This window comes from Oscarella lobularis, chromosome 19, assembly GCF_947507565.1.
Source record: "Oscarella lobularis chromosome 19, ooOscLobu1.1, whole genome shotgun sequence".
NCBI classification, from domain to species: Eukaryota; Metazoa; Porifera; class Homoscleromorpha; order Homosclerophorida; family Oscarellidae; genus Oscarella; species Oscarella lobularis.
In genome coordinates this window covers 54,762-80,379 of record NC_089193.1, presented here as the reverse complement: position 1 = coordinate 80,379, position 25,618 = coordinate 54,762, and the positions used below count along the sequence as shown (strand labels likewise).

The 25,618-nt window shown below is 42.2% G+C and overlaps 3 long non-coding RNA genes across 3 annotated transcripts; 2 read left to right on the top strand and 1 right to left on the bottom strand.

Moving 5' to 3' along the window:
• The first annotated feature begins 5,865 nt into the window (after positions 1-5,865).
• On the top strand, positions 5,866-6,441 carry LOC136198304 (uncharacterized). The gene is made up of 4 exons (XR_010672740.1): positions 5,866-5,944; positions 5,995-6,091; positions 6,148-6,255; positions 6,321-6,441. It is a non-coding gene; the product is annotated as an uncharacterized lncRNA (long non-coding RNA).
• Positions 6,442-15,808: 9,367 nt separating this feature from the next.
• LOC136198303 (uncharacterized) lies at positions 15,809-18,100 on the top strand. The gene is made up of 3 exons (XR_010672739.1): positions 15,809-17,148; positions 17,332-17,443; positions 17,596-18,100. It is a non-coding gene; the product is annotated as an uncharacterized lncRNA (long non-coding RNA).
• Positions 18,101-19,266: 1,166 nt separating this feature from the next.
• LOC136198400 (uncharacterized) lies at positions 19,267-20,288 on the bottom strand. The gene is made up of 5 exons (XR_010672791.1): positions 20,210-20,288; positions 19,753-19,828; positions 19,574-19,694; positions 19,418-19,520; positions 19,267-19,368 (listed from the first exon to the last, which is right to left on the bottom strand). It is a non-coding gene; the product is annotated as an uncharacterized lncRNA (long non-coding RNA).
• Positions 20,289-25,618: the final 5,330 nt, after the last annotated feature.

Below are 25,618 nucleotides of genomic sequence, written 5' to 3'. Positions count from 1 at the left end.
AGGTCTCCTTAGTACCATACGACAGATATTGGTGGTCTCCCTAGTACCTTACGACAGATAGTGGAGGTCTCTCTAATACCATAAGAGAGATATTGGAGGTCTCCCTAGTACCGTGCGGTAGATATTGGAGGTCTCTCTATTACCATACAACAGATATTGGTGGTCTCTCTAATACCATACGACAGATATTGGACGTCTCCTTAATACCATACGACAGATATTGGAGGTCTCCCTAGTACCATACGACAGATATTGGAGGTCTCTCTAATACCATACGACAGATATTGGAGGTCTTTCTAATACCATACGACAGATATTGGAGGTCTCTCTAATACCATACGTCAGATATGAGGTCTCCTTAGTACCATACGGTGGCTAACCCCCTGTAATTTCGCTGTAATTTATTACAGGAGAGACCCGTTGGCTAACCCCCTGTAATTTTGCTGTAATTTATTACAGGAGAGACCCGTTGGCTAACCCCCTGTAAATTTGCTGTAATTTATTACAGGAGAGACCGGTTGGCTAACCTCCTGTAATTTTGCTGTAATTTATTACAGGAGACACCCGTTGGCTAACCGGCTGTAATTTTGCTGTAATTTATTACAGGAGACACCCGTTGGCTAACCCCCTGTAATTTTGCTGTAATTTATTACAGGTGAGACCCGTTGGCTAACCCCCTGTAAATTTGCTGTAATTTATTACAGGAGAGACCGGTTGGCTAACCTCCTGTAATTTTGCTGTAATTTATTACAGGAGACACCTGTTGGCTAACCCCCTGTAATTTTGCTGTAATTTATTACAGGAGAGACTCGTTGGCTAACCCCCTGTAATTTCGATGTAATTTTTGGGAGTACGTACACCGCCTGCCAGAATATCTACACCGCCTGCTGGCGGAGTACTTACACCGCCTGCCGGAATATATACACCGCCTGCTGGCGGAGTACTTACACCGTCTTCCAGAATATATACACCGCCTGCCTGAATGTATACACCGCCTGCCAGAATATATACACAGCCTGCAGAAATATATAGACCGCCTGCAGGAATATATACACCGCCTGCCGGCGGAGTACGTACCCCGCCTGCCAGAATATATACACCGCCTGCCGGCGGAGTACGTACACCGCCTGCCGGAATATATACAACGCCTGCTGGCTGAGTACTTACAGCGCCTGCCGGAATATATACACCGCCTGCTGGCGGAGTACTTACACCGCCTGCCAGAATATATACACCGCCTGCCGGCTGAGTACGTACCCGCCTGCCAGAATATATACACCGCCTGCTGGCGGAGTACGTACACCGCTTTCCGGAATATATACACCGCCTGCCGGAATATATACACCGCCTGCTGGTGGAGTACGTTCACCGCCTGCCGGAATATCTACACCGCCTGCAGGAATACATACACCGCCTGCTGGCGCAGTACTTACACCGCCTGCCAGATTATCTACACCGCCTGCTGGCGGAGTACGTACACCGCTTTCCGGAATATATACACCGCCTGCCGGAATATATACACCGCCTGCTGGCGGAGTAGGTGCACCGCCTGCCGGAATATATACACCGCCTGCCGGAATACACCGCCTGCCAGAATATCTACACCGCCCTCTGGCGGAGTACGTACACCGCTTGCCGGAACATATACACCGCCTGCCGGCGGAGTACGTACACCGCCCTCCGGAACATATATACGCCGCCTGCCGGAATATCTACGCCGCCTGCCGGCGGAGTACGTACACCGCCTGCCAGAATATATACACCGCCTGCCGGCGGAGTACGTACACCGCCCTCCGGAACATATATACGCCGCCTGCCGGAATATCTACGCCGCCTGCCGGCGGAGTACGTACACCGCCTGCCAGAATATATACACCGCCTGCCGGCGGAGTACGTACATCGACTGCCGGCATAGTACGTACAATGCCTGCCCGCGGAGTACGTACGCAGCTTGCCGGAATATATACACCGCCTGCCGGCGGAGTACGTACACCGCCTGCCAGCGGAGTACGTACACCGCCTGCTAAAATATCTACTCCGCCTGCTGGCGGAGTACGTACACCGCTTTCCGGAATATATACACCGCCTGCCGGAATATATACACCGCCTGCTGGCGGAGTAGGTACACCGCCTGCCGGAATATATACACCGCCTGCCGGAATGCACCGCCTGCCAGAATATCTACACCGCCCTCTGGCGGAGTACGTACACCGCTTGCCGGAACATATACACCGCCTGCCGGCGGAGTACGTACACCGCCTGCCGGAATATTTACGCCGCCTGCCGGAATATCTACTCCGCCTGCCGGCGGAGTACGTACACCGCCTGCCGGCAGAGTACGTACACCGCCTGCCAGAATATATACACCGCCTGCCGGCGGAGTACGTACCCCGCCTGCCAGAATATCTACACCGCCTGCCGGAATATATACACCGCCTGCTGGCACAGTACTTACACCGCCTGCCAGAATATCTACACCGCCTGCTGGCGGAGTACGTGCACCGCTTGACGGAATATATACACCGCCTGCTGGAGGAGTACGTACACCGCCTGCGAGAATATATACACCGCCAGCCGGCGGAGTACGTACACCGCTTGCTGGAATATATACACCGCCTGCTGGCTGAGTACTTACACCGCCTGCCGGAATATATACACCGCCTGCTTGCGGAGTACTTACACCGCCTGCCAGAATATATACACCGCCTGCCGGAATATATACACCGCCTGCCGGCGGAGTACGTACACTGCCTGCCAGAATATCTACACCGCCTGCAGGAATATATACACCGCCTGCTGGCGGAGTACGTACACCGCCTGCCAGAATATCTACACCGCCTGCAGGAATATATACACCGCCTGCTGGCGGAGTACTTACACCGCCTGCCAGAATATCTACACCGCCTGCTGGCGGAGTACGTACACCGCTTGCCGGAATATATACACCGCCTGCCGGAATATATACACCGCCTGCCGGAATATATACACCGCCTGCTGGTGGAGTACGTTCACCGCCCTCCGGAATATATACACCGCCTGCTGGCTGAGTACTTACACCGCCTGCCAGAATATATACACCGCCTGCCTGAATATATACACCGCCTGGCGGAATATATACACCGCCTGCCGTCGGAGTACGTACACCGCCTCCCGGAATATATACGCCGCCTGCCGGAATATCTACGCCGCCTGCCGGAATATTTACACCGCCTGCCGGAATATATACACCGCCTGCTGGTGGAGTACGTTCACCGCCCTCCGGAATATATACACCGCCTGCTGGCTGAGTACTTACACCGCCTGCCAGAATGTATACACCGCCAGCCGGAATATGTACACCGCCTGCCGGAATATATACACCGCCTGCTGGCGGAGTACGTACACCGCCTGCCAGAATATATACACCTCCTTTAATTTCCCTGTAATTTATTACAGGAGTGACCCGTTGGCTAACTCCCTGTAATTTCGCTGTAATTTATTACAGGAGAGACACGTTGGCTAACCCCCTGTAATTTCCCTGTAATTTTTTGAGAATTTGTTTTGGGACAATTTGTCCTGGGGACAATTTGTCCTGGGGACAATTTGTCCTGGGGACAATTGGTCCTGGGATAATTTGTTCTATGACAATTAGTTTTGGGGACAATTTGTCCTGGGGAAATTTTTTCCTAGGACAATTTGTCCTGGGACAATTTCTCCTTGGGACAATTTGTGCTGGGGACAATTTGTCCTGGGACAATTTGTCCTGGGGACAATTTGTCCTGGGGACAATTTGTCCTGGGGACAATTTGTCCTGGGGACAATTGGTCCTGGGATAATTTGTTCTACGACAATTTGTTTTGGGGACAATTTGTCCTGGGGAAATTTTTTCCTAGGACAATTTGTCCTGGGACAATTTCTCCTTGGGACAATTTGTGCTGGGGACAATTTGTCCTGGGACAATTTGTCCTGGGGACAATTTGTCCTGGGGACAATTTGTCCTGGGACAATTTGTACTGGGGAGAATTTTGTCCTGGGACAATTTGTCCTGGGACAATTTTTCCTTGGGACAATTTTTCTTGGGACAAATTGTCCTGGGACAATTTGTCCTGGGACAATTTGTCCTGGCACAATTTGTCCTGGAACAATTTGTCCTGGGACAATTTGTCCTGTGGACAATTTGTCCTGGGACAATTTTTCCTGGGTCAATTTGTCCTGGGACAATTTGTCCTGGGGCAATTTGTCCTGGGGACAATTTTTCCTGGGACAATTTGTCCGTGGACAGTTTGTCCTGGGGACAAATTACACTCGTCCAATCTTCGCGAAACCGCTTTGTACGTGTTGCCGTGCCATTCTATAGGCGTAGCAATTTGAAACCCTGATTTGTAATAGTTTATTTATGACGTCACATTGTTAAACCCGTGAGGTCACGTGCTCATGTTAGCGCGCGCGTCCCCTTTCGAAGAAACACTGTTTCTGGCTCGTTTTCTACGATGCGAAGGTCCGAGCGACGTCAAAATGTAAGTAGTAGATAGTTACGAAGCAGTTTTAGAGCGTTCGTCGCCCGCGGAGCGCGCGTACGAACGCGTCGCGTCGCCAAGTTGTGGCGCGAGCTTCGAATAGTGAATTTTTCGTTTCGAATGGCTTCGAAACGAAGGATTCGAGACGGTTTAGAACGTTTTGCGACGCGAAGCGTCGCTTTCGGCGTCGTTTTTGCCGAATTAATGTGTCCGTAAAAGGGGGGCGTGTTCCCTTTCTTTCGCACGTGCTCTACGGCAAACGGCGACTCGGATGCCGTCGAGTGGCGGCAATTTGTAAACTGCACCATATGCCCTCTCGATCGAAGTGCCGCTTATCGTCGTACGACGCGCCGTCGCGGAGTGGCGGCACGGTTAAGGTGGTGTCGTTTACGGTGTACGCGCGTAGGCGTATTGTTGGTTTCGCTTAATTTTATGTCAAAAATTGGCGAAAATTGGTAAACGTGGTACCAGGTTTTATTTGTCAGACCACGACGAATCGAATGGCACCGGTGCGGTGTTCGTGCGACGTCTCCTTGCAGAGTTGTGCGCTTTTTCGCGAAACGAGTCGCGAATTGGAAAATCGATTTTTGTCCTTCGATTTTCTGCGCCGTGCAGTCGTTTCTGCAGCCGTTTTTCGGTTTTTTTAAGAAGGATTTGGGATGGCTGAAAGGCGCGAAAAGGTTTTTTTCGCGTGCGATCGAAATTTGGTCAAAATTTCGCTAAATCCAACTTTTGCGTTTCGGACTCGTTTCGAACGTCTCGTAGACGTCTTTCCCTTCATCGTAGAGCATTGTGGTTTGGAATTTGGCGACAATTTGTCCTGGGGACAATTTGTCCTTCTCCTATGCCTTTTGCCTTCTCCCTTTGCCTTTTGCATTCTCCTTTGCCTTTTCCCTTTGCCTTTTGCCTTCTCCTTTGCCTTTTGCCTTCTCCTTTGCCTTTTGCCTTTTCCCTTTGCCTTTTGCCTTCTCCCTTTGCCTTTTGCTTTCTCCTTTGCCTTGTGCCTTCTCCCTTTGCCTTTTTCCTTCTCCCTTTGCCTTTTGCTTTCTCCTTTGCCTTGTGCCTTCTCCCTTTGCCTTTTTCCTTCTCCCTTTGCCTTTTGCCTTCTCCCTTTGCCTTTTGCCTTCTCCCTTTGCCTTTTTCCTTCTCCCTTTGCCTTTTGCCATCTCCCTTTGCCTTTTGCCTTCTCCCTTTGCCTTTTGCCTTCTCCCTTTGCCTTTTGCCTTTTCCCTTTGCCTTTTGCCTTCTCCCTTTGCCTTTTTCCTTCTCCCTTTGCCTTTTGCCTTCTCCCTTTGCCTTTTGCCTTCTCCTGTGCCTTTTGCCTTCTCCCTTTTTGTAAACAGAGGGTTTCTGGAGGATGTCAGATAAGTGCCATGCAATTGTTTATGAGTTGTGTGGCTTTGTTAATGTGTATAGGGGCAATGTTAGGGCAGAGTCAATACTGATAGGTATATAATGGTTCCTAATTGGGTTACATATTTCTAATTAGTTTTCTTAGGGGCATAGGGATGGGAGGAACAATGACAAGGAGATGGGGCGCGAGGGAGAAGAGGAACAAGCAGGCAGGGAAGAGAAGGAATATCAAGGGATCGATGGTATGTGATGTAGGTAGAGTTTTAGTTATTGGGGGGTCTCTAATTCGTTTCTTTAGATGTGTAAGAGCGTAAGAAAGATGGATATAAGCAAGGGACGCGAGTGAGAGGGGAGGGAAAGGAAGGAAAAACAATCAGAAGGAACGATGGCTATGGATGGAGCAAAGGTATGTGATGTAGGTAGAGTTTTAGTTATTGAGGGGTCTCTAATTTGTTTCTTTACATATGTAAGGAAGAAGGATATAAGCAAGGGACGCGTGTGGGAAGGGGAGGAAAGGAAGGGAAGGCAATCAGAAGGAAGGATGACTCTCGAGGGGGCAAAGGTATGTGATGTAGGTAGAGTTGTCCTGGGGACAATTGTCCCCAGGACAAATTGTCCTGGGACAATTTGTCCAGGGACAATTTGTCCAGGGACAATTTGTCCTGGGACTATTTGTCCTGGGAGAATTTCTCCTGGGGAGAATTTGTCCTGGGACAAATTGTCCTGGGACAATTTGTCCCCAGGACAAATTGTCCTTGGGACAATTTGTCCCCAGGACAAATTGTCCTGGCACAAATTGTCCTGGCACAATTTGTCCCCAGGACAAATTGTCCTGGCACAATTTGTCCTGGCACAATTTGTCCCCAGGACAAATTGTCCTGGCACAATTTGTCCTGGGGACAATTGGTCCTGGGACAATTTGTCCAGGGACAATTTGTCCTGGGACTATTTGTCCTGGGGACAATTGGTCCTGGGACAATTTGTCCAGGGACAATTTGTCCTGGGACTATTTGTCCTGGGAGAATTTGTCCTAGGAAAATTTGTCCTGGGAAAATTTGTCTTGGGGACAATTTATCCTGGGGACAATTTGTCCTTGGACAATTTGTCCTGGGACAATTTGTCCTGGGGACAATTTGTCCTCGGACAATTTTTCCTGGGTCAATTTGTCCTCACAGGAGAGACCCGTTGGGTAGCCCCTGTAATTTCGCTGTAGTTTATCACAGGAGAGACCCCTTCTCTAACCCCCTGTAATTTCACTGTAATCTATTACAGGAGAGACCCGTTTGCTAACCCCCTGTAATTTCGCTGTAGTTTATTACAGGAGAGACCCGTTGGCTAGCCCCTGTAATTTCGCTGTAATTTTTTACAGGGAAACCCGTTGGCTAGCCCCCTGTAATTTGTCTGTAATTTTTTACAGGAGAGACCCGTTGGCTAGCCCCTGTAATTTCGCTATAGTTTATTACAGGAGAGACCCGTTAGCTAACCCTTGTAATTTGGCTGTAATTTTTTACAGGAGAGACTTGTTGTCTAGACCCTGTAATTTCGCTGTAATTTATTACAGGAGAGACCCGTTGGCTACCCCCCCATAATTTCGCTGTAATTTATTACAGGAGAGACCCGTTGGCTAACCCCCTGTAATTTCGCTGTAGTTTATTACAGGAGAGACCCGTTGGCTAGCCCTGTAATTTCGCTGTAATTTATTACAGGAGAGACCCGTTAGCTAGCCTCTGTAATTTCGCTGTAATTTATTACAGGAGAGACCCGTTGGCTAACCCCCTGTAATTTCGCTGTAATTTATTACAGGAATACCCGTTGGCTAGCCTCTGTAAATTCGCTGTAATTTATTACAGGAGAAACCCGTTGGCTAACCCCCTGTAAATTCGCTGTAATTTATTACAGGAGATACCTGTTGGCTAGCCCCTGTAAATTCGCTTTAATTTATTACAGGAGAAACCCGTTGGCTAACCCCCTGTAATTTCGCTGTAATTTATTACAGGAGATACCTGTTGGCTAGCCCCTGTAAATTCGCTTTAATTTATTACAGGAGAAACCCGTTGGCTAACCCCCTGTAATTTCGCTGTAATTTATTACAGGAGATACCTGTTGGCTAGCCCCTGTAAATTCGCTTTAATTTATTACAGGAGAAACCCGTTGGCTAACCCCCTATAATTTCGCTGTAATTTATGAGAGGAGAGACGCGTTGGCTAGCCCCTGTAATTTCGCTGTAGTTTATTACAGGAGATACCCGTTGGCTAACCCCCTGTAATTTCGCTGTAATTTATTACAGGAGATACCCGTTGGCTAACCCCCTGTAATTTCGCTGTAATTTATTACAGGAGATACCCGTTGGCTAACCCCCTGTAATTTCGCTGTAATTTTTGGGAGAATTTGTTCTGGGACAATTTGTCCTGGGGACAATTTCTCCTGGGACAATTTGTCCTGGGACAATTTTTCCTGGGTACAATTTGCCCTGGGTACAATTTGTCCTGGGACAATTTGTCCTGGGACAATTTGTCCTGGGACAATTTGTCGTGGGACAATTTGTCCTGAGACAATTTGTCCCAGGACAAATTGTCCCAGGACAAATGTTCCCAGGACAATTTGTCCTGGGACATTTTGTCCCCAGGACAAATTGTCCTGCGACAATTTGTCCTGGGGACAATTTTTTCTGGGACAATTTGTCCTGGGGACAATTTGTCCTGGGACAATTTGTCCTGGGGACAATTTGTCCTAAGACAATTTGTCCTGGGACAATTTGTTCTGTGGACAATTTGTCCTGGGACAATTTGTCCCCTGGACAATTTGTCCTCGGACAATTTGTCCCCTGGACATATTGTCCTGGGACAATCTTTTATCCTGGGACAATTTATCCTGGGGCAATTTGTGCTGGGGACAATTTGTCCTGGGACAATTTGTCCTGGGACAATTTGTCCCCAGGACAATTTGTCCCCAGGACAATTTGTTCTGGGACAATTTGTCCTGGGGAGAATTTCTCCTGGGACAATTTGTCCTGGGACAATTTGTCCTGGTCAATTTTTCCTGGGGACAATTTGTCCTGGGGACAATTTTTCCTGGGGACATTTTGTCCCGGGACAATTTGTCCTTGGTACAATTTGTCCTGGGACAATTTGTCCTGAGACAATTTGTCCTGGGACAATTTTACCTTGGGACAATTTGTCTTGGGGAGAATTTATTCGTAATTAATGCGGCTTTTATTCGGAATTAATGCGGCATTTATTCGGAATTAATTCGGTATTTATTCTCAACAAGTGAAAGTTCTACCTTCACTAGGAGTGTAGGTTGTACCTTCACAGCGAGTGAAAGTTCTACCTTCACAACGAGTGAAGGTTCTACCTTCATTAGGAGAGATCATTCATTAGTAGTGAATGTTCTAATTTCATTAGTAGTACAAGTTTTACCTTCATTAGGAGTGAAGGTTCTACCTTCACAAAAAGTGATGATTCTACCTTCACTTCGAGGGAAGGTTCTGCCTTCACTAGGAGTGAAAGTTCTACCTTCACTATGAGTGAAGGTTATACCTTCACAACAAGGGAAGGTTTTACCTTCTATATTAGTGAAGGTTCTATCTACACTACGAGTAAAGGCTCTACCTCCACAACGAGTAAAGGTTCTACCTTTACTACGAGTGAAGGTTCTACATTCACAACGAGTAAAAGTTCTACCTTCAGGGTTCTGCCCACATGGGTCGGCATGGGTCGGCCCCGACCCTTACTCGCCTATCGCCGACCCATACTACTATAACGTTATGACAGCCCGTAGCTTGCAATAATTACTGCCGGGTACATCGTCCAAAACAACCGTCCAAGACAATTTTTAAAATGGTCCAAGACAATTTTAAAAATGGTCCAAGACGATTTTATAAATGGTCCAAGACAATTTTAAAAATTGTCCCAAGAAAAATTAGATGGTACGTAGATTGTAGATTTGTAGATTGTAGATTTGTAGATTCGTAGATTTTAGATTCGTAGATCGTAGATTCGTAGATCGTAGATTTGTAGATTTGTAGATTGTAGATTCGTAGATCGTAGATTCGTAGATCGTAGATTTGTAGTAGATTTGTAGATTTGTAGATTTGTAGATTTGTAGATTTGTAGATTTGTAGATTCGTAGATTTGTAGCTTCGATTTGTAGATTATAGATCGTAGATTTGTAGATCGTAGATTCGTAGATTTGTAGATTATAGATTGTAGATTTTTAGATTTGTAGATTGTAGATCGTAAATTCGTAGATTGTAGATTTGTAGATTGTAGATTCGTAGATCGTAGATTTGTAGTAGATTTGTAGCTTCGATTTGTAGATTTGTAGATTTGTAGATTCGTAGATTTGTAGATTCGTAGCTTCGATTTTGTAGATTTGTAGCTTCGATTTGTAGATTGTAGATTTGTAGATCGTAGATTTGTAGATCGTAGATTCGTAGATTTGTAGATTATAGATTGTAGATCGTAGATTTGTAGATTGTAGATCGTAGATTGTAGATTTGTAGATTTGTAGATTTGTAGATCGTTAGATTTGTAGATTGTAGATCGTAGATTCGTAGATCGTAGATTTTTAGATTTGTAGATTGTAGATTCGTAGATCGTAGATCGTAGATTTGTAGATTGTAGATTTGTAGATTGTAGATTCGTAGATCGTAGATCGTAGATTTGTAGATCGTAGATTTGTAGATTGTAGATTTGTAGATCGTTAGATTCGTAGATTGTAGATTCGTAGATCGTAGATCGTAGATTTGTAGATTGTAGATTTGTAGATCGTTAGATTTGTAGATTGTAAATATAGATCGTAGATTTGTACATTTGTAGATCGTAGATTCGTAGATCGTAGATTCGTAGATCGTAGATTTGTAGATTGTAGATTTGTAGATCGTTAGATTTGTAGATCGTAGATTCGTAGATTTGTAGATTATAGATTGTAGATCGTAGATTTGTAGATTGTAGATCGTAGATTGTAGATTTGTAGATTTGTAGATTTGTAGATCGTTAGATTTGTAGATTGTAGATCGTAGATTCGTAGATCGTAGATTTTTAGATTTGTAGATTGTAGATTCGTAGATCGTAGATCGTAGATTTGTAGATCGTAGATTTGTAGATTGTAGATTTATAGATCGTTAGATTCGTAGATTGTAGATTCGTAGATCGTAGATTCGTAGATCGTAGATTTGTAGATTGTAGATTTGTAGATCGTTAGATTTGTAGATCGTAGATTCGTAGATTTGTAGATTATAGATTGTAGATTGTAGATTCGTAGATCGTAGATTTGTAGCTTCGATTTGTAGATTATAGATCGTAGATTTGTAGATCGTAGATTCGCGATTTGTAGATTATAGATTGTAGATTTTTAGATTTGTAGATTGTAGATCGTAAATTCGTAGATTGTAGATTTGTAGATTGTAGATTCGTAGATCGTAGATTTGTAGTAGATTTGTAGCTTCGATTTGTAGATTTGTAGATTTGTAGATTCGTAGATTTGTAGATTCGTAGCTTCGATTTTGTAGATTTGTAGCTTCGATTTTTAGATTGTAGATTTGTAGATCGTAGATTTGTAGATCGTAGATTCGTAGATTTGTAGATTATAGATTGTAGATCGTAGATTTGTAGATTGTAGATCGTAGATTGTAGATTTGTAGATTTGTAGATTTGTAGATCGTTAGATTTGTAGATTGTAGATCGTAGATCGTAGATTTTTAGATTTGTAGATTGTAGATTCGTAGATCGTAGATCGTAGATTGTAGATTTGTAGATTTGTAGATTTGTAGATCGTTAGATTTGTAGATTGTAGATCGTAGATTCGTAGATCGTAGATTTTTAGATTTGTAGATTGTAGATTCGTAGATCGTAGATCGTAGATTTGTAGATCGTAGATTTGTAGATTGTAGATTTATAGATCGTTAGATTCGTAGATTGTAGATTCGTAGATCGTAGATTCGTAGATCGTAGATTTGTAGATTGTAGATTTGTAGATCGTTAGATTTGTAGATCGTAGATTCGTAGATTTGTAGATTATAGATTGTAGATTGTAGATTCGTAGATCGTAGATTTGTAGCTTCGATTTGTAGATTATAGATCGTAGATTTGTAGATCGTAGATTCGTAGATTTGTAGATTATAGATTGTAGATTTTTAGATTTGTAGATTGTAGATCGTAAATTCGTAGATTGTAGATTTGTAGATTGTAGATTCGTAGATCGTAGATTTGTAGTAGATTTGTAGCTTCGATTTGTAGATTTGTAGATTTGTAGATTCGTAGATTTGTAGATTCGTAGCTTCGATTTTGTAGATTTGTAGCTTCGATTTGTAGATTGTAGATTTGTAGATCGTAGATTTGTAGATCGTAGATTCGTAGATTTGTAGATTATAGATTGTAGATCGTAGATTTGTAGATTGTAGATCGTAGATTGTAGATTTGTAGATTTGTAGATTTGTAGATCGTTAGATTTGTAGATTGTAGATCGTAGATTCGTAGATCGTAGATTTTTAGATTTGTAGATTGTAGATTCGTAGATCGTAGATCGTAGATTTGTAGATCGTAGATTTGTAGATTGTAGATTTGTAGATCGTTAGATTCGTAGATTGTAGATTCGTAGATCGTAGATCGTAGATTTGTAGATTGTAGATTTGTAGATCGTTAGATTTGTAGATTGTAAATATAGATCGTAGATTTGTACATTTGTAGATCGTAGATTCGTAGATCGTAGATTCGTAGATCGTAGATTTGTAGATTGTAGATTTGTAGATCGTTAGATTCGTAGATTGTAGATTCGTAGATCGTAGATTTGTAGATCGTAGATTTGTAGATTGTAGATTTGTAGATCGTTAGATTTGTAGATCGTAGATTCGTAGATTTGTAGATTATAGATTGTAGATCGTAGATTTGTAGATTGTAGATCGTAGATTGTAGATTTGTAGATTTGTAGATTTGTAGATCGTTAGATTTGTAGATTGTAGATCGTAGATTCGTAGATCGTAGATTTTTAGATTTGTAGATTGTAGATTCGTAGATCGTAGATCGTAGATTTGTAGATCGTAGATTTGTAGATTGTAGATTTGTAGATCGTTAGATTCGTAGATTGTAGATTCGTAGATCGTAGATTCGTAGATCGTAGATTTGTAGATTGTAGATTTGTAGATCGTTAGATTCGTAGATTGTAGATTCGTAGATCGTAGATTCGTAGATCGTAGATTTGTAGATCGTAGATTTGTAGATTGTAGATTTGTAGATCGTTAGATTTGTAGATTGTAGATCGTAGATTCGTAGATCGTAGATTTTTAGATTTGTAGATTGTAGATTCGTAGATCGTAGATCGTAGATTTGTAGATCGTAGATTTGTAGATTGTAGATTTGTAGATCTTTAGATTCGTAGATTGTAGATTCGTAGATCGTAGATCGTAGATTTGTAGATTGTAGATTTGTAGATCGTTAGATTTGTAGATTGTAAATATAGATCGTAGATTTGTACATTTGTAGATCGTAGATTCGTAGATCGTAGATTCGTAGATCGTAGATTTGTAGATTGTAGATTTGTAGATCGTTAGATTCGTAGATTGTAGATTCGTAGATCGTAGATTTGTAGATCGTAGATTTGTAGATTGTAGATTTGTAGATCGTTAGATTTGTAGATCGTAGATTCGTCGATTTGTAGATTATAGATTGTAGATCGTAGATTTGTAGATTTTAGATCGTAGATTGTAGATTTGTAGATTTGTAGATTTGTAGATCGTTAGATTTGTAGATTGTAGATCGTAGATTCGTAGATCGTAGATTTTTAGATTTGTAGATTGTAGATTCGTAGATCGTAGATCGTAGATTTGTAGATCGTAGATTTGTAGATTGTAGATTTGTAGATCGTTAGATTCGTAGATTGTAGATTCGTAGATCGTAGATTCGTAGATCGTAGATTTGTAGATTGTAGATTTGTAGATCGTTAGATTTGTAGATCGTAGATTCGTAGATGTGTAGATTATAGATTGTAGATTGTAGATTCGTAGATCGTAGATCGTAGATTTGTAGATCGTAGATTTGTAGATTGTAGATTTGTAGATCGTTAGATTCGTAGATTGTAGATTCGTAGATCGTAGATTCGTAGATCGTAGATTTGTAGATTGTAGATTTGTAGATCGTTAGATTCGTAGATTGTAGATTCGTAGATCGTAGATCGTAGATTTGTAGATTGTAGATTTGTAGATCGTTAGATTTGTAGATTGTAAATATAGATCGTAGATTTGTACATTTGTAGATCGTAGATTCGTAGATCGTAGATTCGTAGATCGTAGATTTGTAGATTGTAGATTTGTAGATCGTTAGATTCGTAGATTGTAGATTCGTAGATCGTAGATTTGTAGATCGTAGATTTGTAGATTGTAGATTTGTAGATCGTTAGATTTGTAGATCGTAGATTCGTCGATTTGTAGATTATAGATTGTAGATCGTAGATTTGTAGATTTTAGATCGTAGATTGTAGATTTGTAGATTTGTAGATTTGTAGATCGTTAGATTTGTAGATTGTAGATCGTAGATTCGTAGATCGTAGATTTTTAGATTTGTAGATTGTAGATTCGTAGATCGTAGATCGTAGATTTGTAGATCGTAGATTTGTAGATTGTAGATTTGTAGATCGTTAGATTCGTAGATTGTAGATTCGTAGATCGTAGATTCGTAGATCGTAGATTTGTAGATTGTAGATTTGTAGATCGTTAGATTTGTAGATCGTAGATTCGTAGATGTGTAGATTATAGATTGTAGATTGTAGATTCGTAGATCGTAGATCGTAGATTTGTAGATCGTAGATTTGTAGATTGTAGATTTGTAGATCGTTAGATTCGTAGATTGTAGATTCGTAGATCGTAGATTCGTAGATCGTAGATTTGTAGATTGTAGATTTGTAGATCGTTAGATTCGTAGATTGTAGATTCGTAGATCGTAGATTCGTAGATCGTAGATTTGTAGATCGTAGATTTGTAGATTGTAGATTTGTAGATCGTTAGATTCGTAGATTGTAGATTCGTAGATCGTAGATTCGTAGATCGTAGATTTGTAGATTGTAGATTTGTAGATCGTTAGATTTGTAGATTGTAAATATAGATCGTAGATTTGTACATTTGTAGATCGTAGATTCGTAGATCGTAGATTCGTAGATCGTAGATTTGTAGCTTCGATTTGTAGATTGTAGATTTGTAGATCGTAGATTTGTAGATCGTAGATTCGTAGATTTGTAGATTATAGATTGTAGATCGTAGATTTGTAGATTGTAGATCGTAGATTGTAGATTTGTAGATTTGTAGATTTGTAGATCGTTAGATTTGTAGATTGTAGATCGTAGATTTTTAGATTTGTAGATTGTAGATTCGTAGATCGTAGATCGTAGATTTGTAGATCGTAGATTTGTAGATTGTAGATTTGTAGATCGTTAGATTCGTAGATTGTAGATTCGTAGATCGTAGATTCGTAGATCGTAGATTTGTAGATTGTAGATTTGTAGATCGTTAGATTTGTAGATTGTAAATATAGATCGTAGATTTGTACATTTGTAGATCGTAGATTCGTAGATCGTAGATTCGTAGATCGTAGATTTGTAGATTGTAGATTTGTAGATCGTTAGATTTGTAGATTGTAAATATATATCGTAGATCGTAGATTCGTAGATCGTAGATTCGTAGATCGTAGATTCGTAGATCGTAGATTCGTAAAGATTGTCCCCAGACAATTCTAAAAATTGTCCCAAGACAAGTCTAAAATTGTCTCAGGACAATTTTAAAAATTGTTTCAAGACAATCATTTAAAATTGTCTTGGGACAATTTTTAAAATTGTCCTAAGACAATTTAAAAAATTTAAAAATCGCCAAAACAGTTTTAAAAATGGTCCAAGACAATTTTAAAAATCGTTTTAGGAAATTTTTTAAATTGCCTAGGACCATTTTAAAATTGTCTTTGACGATTTTCAAAATTGTCTCGGACTTTTTTTAAAATTGCGTATTTTATCTATCCTTCCATACCTTCTTCCCACACTAAAAATATTCTCGGCAGAACCCTGTACCTTCATTAGGAGTGAAGGTTCTACCTTCATTATGAGTAAAGGATCTTTTCAAAATTGTCCTTGGGACAATTTGTCCTTGGGACAATTTGTTCTGGGACAATTATAAAATTGTCCTAGGACAATTTTCGAGAATACGAACGACGCGCCGTTCCAGTCGTCATAACAGGCGCAACGGACACGTGGAAAGCGAGAACCGCGTGGACAGATACTGGGGTGAAGGTTTAGAAGGTAGGGATCGGGTTAGGTACAAAGCGAACCGAGTTAGAGCGAACAGACTGTGTAGAGCTGCCGTCGAGTGGAATTCGGGCTCGTTTAACGCTTAACGTGTACCGTTTTGCCTCGAACACCCTCGCAAACCCCTGCTACACTATTATCGATTGTAAATAGTTTGAAATCTTTGTTTTCAATACTTTTTTTGACGTCACTTATATAATCCACCATAGTCACGTGCGTGCGTTAGCGCGCTTGACTCGTTTGTTACGAATGAATGGAAAATGGCTCAAAACGACAGATTCGAAGCTTGAGCGAAGTCAAAAGAGTGAAAGAGGTGAGTCTTGAGTAGTTTAGAACCCGTTCGACCGTTCGCAATGGCGCGAAACGATCGAAATCGAGGCGTCGGGTCGCCAAGGTGCGACGCGCCCTGCGAAATGCGCTGGAATCGTTTCGTTTCGACGCGGAATCATGTTTTCGGAACGTTACGAAGCGTTTAGCTGCATTCCGTGGCGTATTTCGAGTCGTTTGCGACGATTTCGATGTGCGAAAAGGGGGCGTGGCCCTTAACTTTCGCGCTCGCTCCACGACAAACGGCGTATCGTATGCCGTCGGCGAATCGAAAATCGAAAACTAGATGATATAGGGTTTCGATCGATGGTACGTTCGTCGCCGTACGTGGCGTCGTTGAGGCACGACGGCGTCGCAAAGGTGGGGTGATTTCGGAGCACGCGAGAAGGCGTGTTTGTTTATTTGACACGTTTTTATGTCGAAAATTCGCGAATTTCGACATGGCTTTGAACCAATCTTATAGAGTCGTCGTTGGCGATTCGATTGGTCGCGGTCCGGTCGTCGTGCGACGTTTCGTGGCGAAATGGCACGATTTTTAAGTCGTTTGATCGCGAACGAGAAAATTCGAAATTGTTTTTCGATTTTCTCCGTCCCCTGAAGGAATTCGTTCGCGATTTTTCCTGGAGAGATTTTCTATTGGGTGGTACGCAAGGGACGAAAGGGTTTGGTGGCCGTCGGTCAAATTTTTTAGGTGAAATTTCTACTCGTAAACTTTTTGGCTTTTTGTACATCTTTGCGACGTTGGCAAAGTGCCTTCCCTTTGTCAGATAGAGCCGAGATTTTTTATCTGGTCTCTCTGACCCCGGAGTTGTTGATAGCCAAAGTATCGTTGCCATAGCAACCAAAAAATAAAATTGTTTTTTTTATTTTTTAGGTGTATCTTCCCTTGTTTCAAGCGGGCCCTTGGGGCCGCGAAAACGCGACAGAATATCCTTCGGGCGTGTAGCTATGTCAAGGACCATCCGGATCCCTATGCAGATGTTGAGGTAAGAAGTTACATCGCTTCAGTTGAGAAACGTCTTCCATAAGGACTAGGCTTAGAGTAATAACTATAGAGGTATCCCAAGTTTACTCATAGTCCCTTGAGTAATTTTCTATTTCTAATAAAATTACTCATAGACCTTATATTTCATGCTAGCAATTCCTCTGTGGCCAAGAGCGACGAATAGGTCTTTAGTTGTTCCGGACGTTTATCTACTCGAGACTTTGGCCGACGCCAGGTACTTTTCTTTGTTTTCCCCTTTGTCAATTGGTTTGCCGTGTAGTTGTTCCTCCAATCCGACGAGGCAGACGCAGCCATCCCTCTGTGGCCAAGAGCGATAAATAGGCCATACCTCTGCAGAGGCTATCGAGTTGCCTCCCCGCGTAAGGCAGAGCACTGGCGGGTAAATCAGTGACGCCCCTTGGAATTGCACCTGTGAGTGGACTGACATCCCAGCTGCCACTTTCACAGTCCAAGGCTCGGAGCCAGGAGGTTAAACGGGCTCACCCTCCGCGGGGGAGTATGGAGTGACCCCACGAGTCCTTTGACTCACAGCAGGTGCCCACCTGGCCTTGCCTCCCATGTGGGGCGAGGGGGTGGATGGAGGAGAGGGGAAACTCTGTTTAATTTTTGTACTTACATCCGGGACTTTATTCAAATAAAATTTGACATGACTCATCCTACTTTTCGACTCGTTGTGCGACCCTAGCTGTTCTCGCGTCTAACTACTGCGAGCACGTGCGACGCGAGCGCGCGTGATTGTATTATGCGCCTAGTGCTAATCAAAAAATTATTACGTAATGCAAAGTAAGACACATAAAGTCATTTTTCATTTTGCTAGTTCTTTTCTTTGTCGCCTGTTGCCATATGAATGAAAACATATATTCAATTTTGATGGTGGCGCTGACGTACCTTTTAAAATCCCAGCTCCTTGCCTTCTATCAATCAATATCTCTTAGACATACCAATGACATAGAGATAAGAGCCTAAAACGAACAATTAGAAATAATAATGCAATGATCCCAACAGTAATTAATTAACAGAAAACGAATATTCCCTGGACGACAAAGAAGTACAATAGGAAGGCTGATGACACCTTTCAAAACATGCCAATCTCCAGGTATATAAAATACTGCTATAACGGGAAGCGAGTTCCGTTCGTCCTACTCCCTACTCCCACCCCTGACCCACCCTGATCCTAACCCTGAGGTCCCCTATCCCTTGTCCGTCTCCTGCATCGTCGTCCCATCCCATTCATTGAGTGTTCCTAAATAAAGGAAGTAAAGGAAATGAAGTGTGATAAACAAATGTAAGTCATAGCCTTCTTCCACTTGTACTTCCCTTATCCGAGTTGATCCCTTCCTTTCCCTGTGCGTGGCCCTTGTTCTTCTCCTGCATCGTCGTTCCATCCCATTGAGTGTTCCTAAATAAAAGAAATAGAAGAAATGAAGTGTGATAAACAAATGCAAAATAATTCCGTACCTGTTGATAGCCTTCCTCCACTTGTACTTCCCTTGTCCGTGTTGATCCCGTCCTTTCCCTGTGCGTGTCCCTTATCTTTCTCATGCATCGTCCTTCCATCCCATTGAGTGTTCCTAAATAAAAGAAATAGAAGAAGTGAAGTGTGATAAACAAATGTAAAACAATTCCGTACCTGTTGGTAGTCTTCCTCCACGTGCCCTTCCTTTGTCCTTGTCGATTCCTTTCCTTCCCTGTGCGTGTCCCTTGTCCGTCTCCCACATCCTCGTCCTATCCCATTGTGAGTTCCTAAACAAAAAAATGAAGTGTGATAAACAAATGTAAAATAATTCCGTACCTCTTGATAATCTTCCTCCACTTGCCCTTCCTTTGTCCTTGTCGATTCCTTTCCTTCCCTGTGCGTGTCCCTTGTCCGTCTCTCACATCCTCGTCCTATCCCATTGTGAGTTCCTAAACAAAAAAATGAAGTGTGATAAACAAATGTAAAATAATTCCGTACCTGTTGATAATCTTCCTTCACTTGCCCTTCCTTTGTCCCTGTCGATCTTTTTCCTCCCTGTGCGTGTCTTCTGTCCTCTGTTCTTCCTTCCAAGTGAGTTCCCCTAGATAAAAACGAGAGTACAGAATAATCCAAAAACTAAAAAGAAACCGATACCTTATGCTAATCGCCGCTCGACTTCTTCCTATATAATACACAAAAACACAAAGCTCCCATTAACGCATAAAACTACGAGGCACTTATCTGATTGAACCCCTTGAATGAGCCCCACGAGTTTCTAATAACACTGTCACAATGCGAACGAAAGGAATAAATAATTCTGTCCAGGGTATTACCTTTGAAAAATTCCAATGAACGATAAAACGTCCCAAACCTCCTCGTTCAAAGAAAATGCTTTCCCCTAAAAAAGTACTAAAAAATAAAAAAATAAAAAATAAGTACACGTCCACCTATGGAACTAAGAAAACCTCCCCAAGAAACAGAAAACGACTACTTCGGAGAGACACAAACGGAACAAAGACACAGGACCCCGTTTTAAACCCAGCCGCGCAGTATAAAACGCTCGCGACTGCGAAAATCGTGGAAAAACGCGCTTCTCCCCCTTCGGGCACCCAGTTTCCTACGCGCAACGTTAACGGACCCCCGAACACGCTCCAAACCTCACCGTGAGAAGTTTAAACTCTCAAAATCGCGAAGGGAACGAAGGAAAGTAGTAGTAAAATCCGTCGAAGGCGAATAGGGCCCCAGAACCGGAACGTGCGGTGCGAAATGACACGCGAATGCATAACTTACCCTTCGCGACAGCCGAATCCGTCCTCCTTCGTCCCCTTTGTCTCATATGGAGTCGTTTCAAACAAATGACTGAAGTCACAACCCCGTATACACGCAACCCCCCGGACAACAACCGAATCAATACCAGCTGTCAAACACCAGGTTAAATAAGCACGTGACTATACTTTCCTATCTTGCACAGACAATTAGGACGTCAATCGCACGCTTCAAAACGCCTTCTAGTATTTCGTCTCACGCAATCGCAGACAACAGCCGACATCATTCGTGCAGATAGCGGAGCAGCAGCCACGCGGATTCCTCGCTCGCTTCTCGCTCGATCGGAAGGCGAACGGACGCTGCCTGTCGCCACGCACGCAGCCTGTCGTCACGCCTGCAGGTTTGTGCTTCGTCTGGTGTTTTTTAGAGGCGTGCGAGGGCTTTTCTTCGCCACGTGCGTCGCTCAGTGCGTCGTTCGCGACGTTCGCTGCTCCGCGCGCGTCTCTTAGCAGCGTCTACGTCTCGTACTATCGTTTATCGAGAGGGGTCCCCTTTTAGGCTCTTTGCAATCATTGAATCGGAGAAGCTGAAGATGCGATGATGCTCGGGAAGTGTGCGTGGCGAGTTTAGGTAAGCCTCGACAGTAAGGCGATTTTTCGTTTGTGTTCGCAGCTTGACCCCGCCTCCGAGCGAGCGGGGGAGGAGACTCGTCAGTAAGTCACGTGGATTGTGACGGTCATTTAATTATTGCATCTATCTTAACTGTTGCCCGTTTTTAGGTACATGTCTGTCAATGTCAAGACAGATTTTTGTTTGACAGTGGACCTCCCACTCAGATCACCTTCCACCTGTCATTATTTCATTTAGCAGCCTTCACTCCATTTATTGCACTTCATTCTTCTACCTTTTCCATTTACACTTCATTTTCGCCATTTACACTTCATTTTCGCCATTTACACTTCATTTTCTCCATTGACACTTCATTTTCGTCATTTACACGTCATCTACACGTCATCTCTACTTCATCATCTATCATCTTTATTTTAGAGGCAGTTAGGGTAGAGGAATTAGAGGAATAAATAAATAAATAATAATATGTACTATACAGTACCGATCATATGTATTAGGCCACCCTGGTTTCTTTAGTAATCATTGTCGTAATACGCGCTCATTCATTCAAAAGATACGTAGAAGTCGAACTTCTGTTTGCACTAGTAACAACCTTCTACCTTTGCTCTTCTTTCGTAGAACAAATGTTGCAAGTTTTGTAGCAACTGTGTGGCGTTACAAGAGCAGTACTGTAACCCTGTCTATTTATAGTGCGTTTTGAAAGTTAGGCAAAACTTAGGCAAAATGAATTAATATTTGACTTCCAAAGTTAATAAGCATTAGTTTTATTGCTTGCGAAATTTTTGAGATTGAAACCAACCTAACTAAAGGCAAAAATCAGAAATTTTTAAAGTTTTAATTTTTTGCAAAGCATTAAGAAAATCCTTGTTTTAGAACTATACGTAGAAATTTCTGTTAAAAGCATCAGCAACTTCAGTAAAAGAACTGAAAAGGATGCTTATTTATTCCTCTTTCATCTAATGACAACTTCGATTTCTAAAGCATTAGTTAGACCAGTTTAGAGAATTAAAATGAAAAGGTGGTAAAATGGCGTTATTGCAAACAGAGTAGCTTCCTAGCCCCAAACTGGAGGCATGCGGAAGACAACTTTGCAACATTTGTCATGTTAAACTTTAACCACTTTTCAGTTAATTAAAAAAAATTAACCATAGGAAAATTCAATTTTTACGCAAAAATTGTCCTATGTTCGGTGAAGGGTATTATTCTTAGTGTTATCACTAAAGCGCGTATTGTCTCTATGGAATTGCCACAAATTTGCTACAATTGTTTTTTTTTACAAATTTAAGACTTATCTCTTCTTTTAAAAAGAAGCTTTGCTAAAAGCAAAGAGAGACTTTTTTATCACGCATCATACAAACTTGACTCTGTATAAGGGTTACTAGGGGTGGCCTGATACTTATGACCGGTACTGTATAAGTATTTAATCAATCAAATTTTTGACGTCATTTTTCTAATTCATTTTTCCTTTGGCAGGACGTCACCGACGCGGAGGAAGAGTGCTACGCCCCGTCAAAGTCGTCGCAGGACTGGTAAGTGGAGGATGGGGACGAAGACACGAGGTATCTGTATATAACGCCCACATTTTCCCCCATGCTTGCTCTTTTTTGAGTTTTAGATGCAGACGTGGGGATGAAGACGACGGATGAAGACGACGGATGTGGACGAAGCCGTCAACACTAGAGGTATCTGTATGGACCGTTTGTTTTTTCCCTTGCTGGCTTCTTTTGAGATTTAGGTTGGATGCAAGATGCCGCCGAAGGACGACGCCAGCGCCTCAAGACGACTGCAGCCTAAGATCGCGTTTTTGTACGTAGCAAATTTTATTAATTGGTTTTCATCTCTTGCCAGACGCGAAGACGACGCAGCCGCCGAAGGACGACGACAGCGCCTCAAGACGACTGCAGCCTAAGATCGCGTTTTTCTACGTAGCAAATGTTATTATTTTTTTTTCATCTCTTGGCAGACGCGAAGACGACGCAGCCGCCGAAGGACGACGCCAGCCCCTCAAGACGACTGCAGCCTAAGATCGCGTTTTTCTACGTAGCAAATGTTATTATTTTTTTTTCATCTTTTGGCAGACGCGAAGACGACGCAGCCGCCGAAGGACGACGCCAGCCCCTCGAGACGACTGCAGCCTAAGATCGCGTTTTTCTACGTAGCAAATGTTATTATTTTTTTCATCTCTGCAGACGCGAAGACGACGCAGCCGCCTCATCGTCATCGGGCCAAGAAAGAAGGTAATACATAACTAATTATTTAAACTTATAAAAATAATAAATAATTAAATTACTAGTCAGGTAGGTAGCTAGGTAGTTAGGTAGCTAGGTTCCCCCATCATCAATTCATCATCATCATCATCATCATCATCATCATCATCATCATCACCTCCAGCACCAATAGCACCTCCATCACCACTAAGCACCTCCACCACCAGCACCATCATCACCAGTCCACCAAATAAATTTTTATTTCAGTATTTCCGTAAGTGAATCAAGCTTTTTAATATTACAGTTGTCCGGGTTATTGACTGCTTGTACAGTCACGTGCTTATCATAAATAAAGTAACCTTCAGACAGACCCCTTCAGCTCCTTCAGATATGATTTTGCTTTACGGTTAATGAAATGAAAAATTGTCGCGGCCTGGTTCCTAATGGGGCCTCATTTTTGTCTATAAAATAATAGTACATTTGACGCTAGAAATCAGTCAAACAAGATTTTATTTGATGCAGAAAAACGTTTCCAACGCTTCCTTTACCTTTTAAATGAACAAAATTTTAAGGACCGGTTCCTAATAATGGGGCCTCGTTTTTATCTAAAAATATTCGCTAATTTCACGCTAGGAATCAGACAAACAATCTCTTACATCGCTCGACTGATTCTCGGCGTAAAACAAGAGAAACAATCTTAGATGAAAATGGGGCCCCCATTAGGAACCTGGCCGCGGAAATTTGGCTCTTTAAAAGTCTAAGGAAGCGTTGAAAACGTTTTTCTGCTTGAGATAAGACATCGTGCGGATGATTCCCAGCATAAAATAAGCGAAAATGTTTTAGATAAAAATGGGGCCCCATTAGGAACAGGGCCGCGAAAATTTCGCTCTTTTAAAGGCTAAGGAAGCGTTGAAAACATTTTTCTGCATCAGAAAAAAACATCGCTTGATTGATTCCCAGCGTAAAATAAGAAAAACAATTTCAGAAAAAATTGGGGCCCCATTAGGAACCTGGCCGCGAAAATTGGCTCTTTCAAAGTCTAAGGAAGCGTTGAAAACGTTTTTCTGCTTGAGATAAGACATCGTTCGGATGATTCCCAGCATAAAATAAGCGAAAATGTTTTAGATAAAAATGGGGCCCCATTAGGAACCGGGCCGCGAAAATTTCGCTCTTTCAAAGGCTAAGGAAGCGTTGAAAAACTTTATCTGTACCAGATAAAACATCGCTTGATTGATTCCCAGCGTAAAATAAGAAAAACAATTTCAGAAGAAATTGGGGCCCCATTAGGAACCGGGCCGCGAAAATTTTACTCTTATAAAGGCTAAGAAAGCGTTGAAAACGTTTTTCTGCAACAGATAAGACATCGGTCGGCTGATTTCCAGCATAAAATAAGCGAAAATGTTTTACATAAAAATTGGGCCCCATTAGGAACCGGGCCGCGAAAATTTTACTCTTATGAAGGCTTAGGAAGCGTTGAAAACATTTTTTTCCTTAGATAACACACCGCTCGACTGATTCCCATCGTAAAACAAGCGAAAAAGTTTGATTTGAAAAGTGAGGCCCCATTAGGATATTAATAAAATAGCTATTCTGTTTAACTAACAGTTATAATTCTCTTAGTATTGGATCATTCGCGCAAAAACGATCGCAAAAGTTTTGATGCGCAAAAACGTTCGCAATACTTTTGATGCGCAAAAACGTTCGCAAAAAGTTTTGATGCGCGAGTAGTTTTCATGCGCAAAAACGATCGCAATAGTTTTGATACGCAAAACGATCGCAATAGTTTTGATGCGCAAAAACGATCGCCATAGTTTTGATGCGCAGAAACGATCGCAAACGTTTTGATGCGCAAAAACGATCGCAATACTTTTGATGCGCAAAAACGATCGCAATACTTTTGATGCGCTAAAACGATCGCAAGCGTTTTGATGCGCAAAAACGGTCGTCAAGGTTTTGATGCGCAAAAACAATCGACAAAGTTACCATGCGCAAAAGATGAAAAAGAGGCAACATTACGAACGGGCCGCGAAAATTTCCATTTTCTAAAGGCTCAGGCAGGGTTGAAAACATTTTTATGCATCAGATAAGGCATAGTTCGACTGAATCCACAGGGCCTCAAGTAAGTGCACAGGCTTTCATTTGAATGCACAGGCTTTCATTTGAATGCACAGGCTTTTATATGAATGCACATGTTTTCATTTGAATCCACGGGGCCTCAAGTAAGTGCACAGGCTCTCAAATAAATGCACAGGCTTTCATTTGAATGCACAGGCTTTCATTTGAATGCACAGGCTTTCATTTGAATGCACAGGCTTTCATTTGAAAGCACAGGCTTTCATTTGAATGCACAGGCTTTCATTTGAAAGCAAAGGCTTTCATTTGAATGCACGGGCTTTCATTTGAATACACAAGCTTTCATTTGAATGAACTGGCTTTCTATTGAATGCACAGGCTTTCATTTGAATGCACACGCTCTCAATTGAATGCACAAGCTTTCATTTGAATGCACAAGCTTTCATTTGAATGCACATGCTTTCATTTCAATGCACACGCTCTCAATTGAATGCACAACCTTTCATTTGAATGCAAAAGCTTT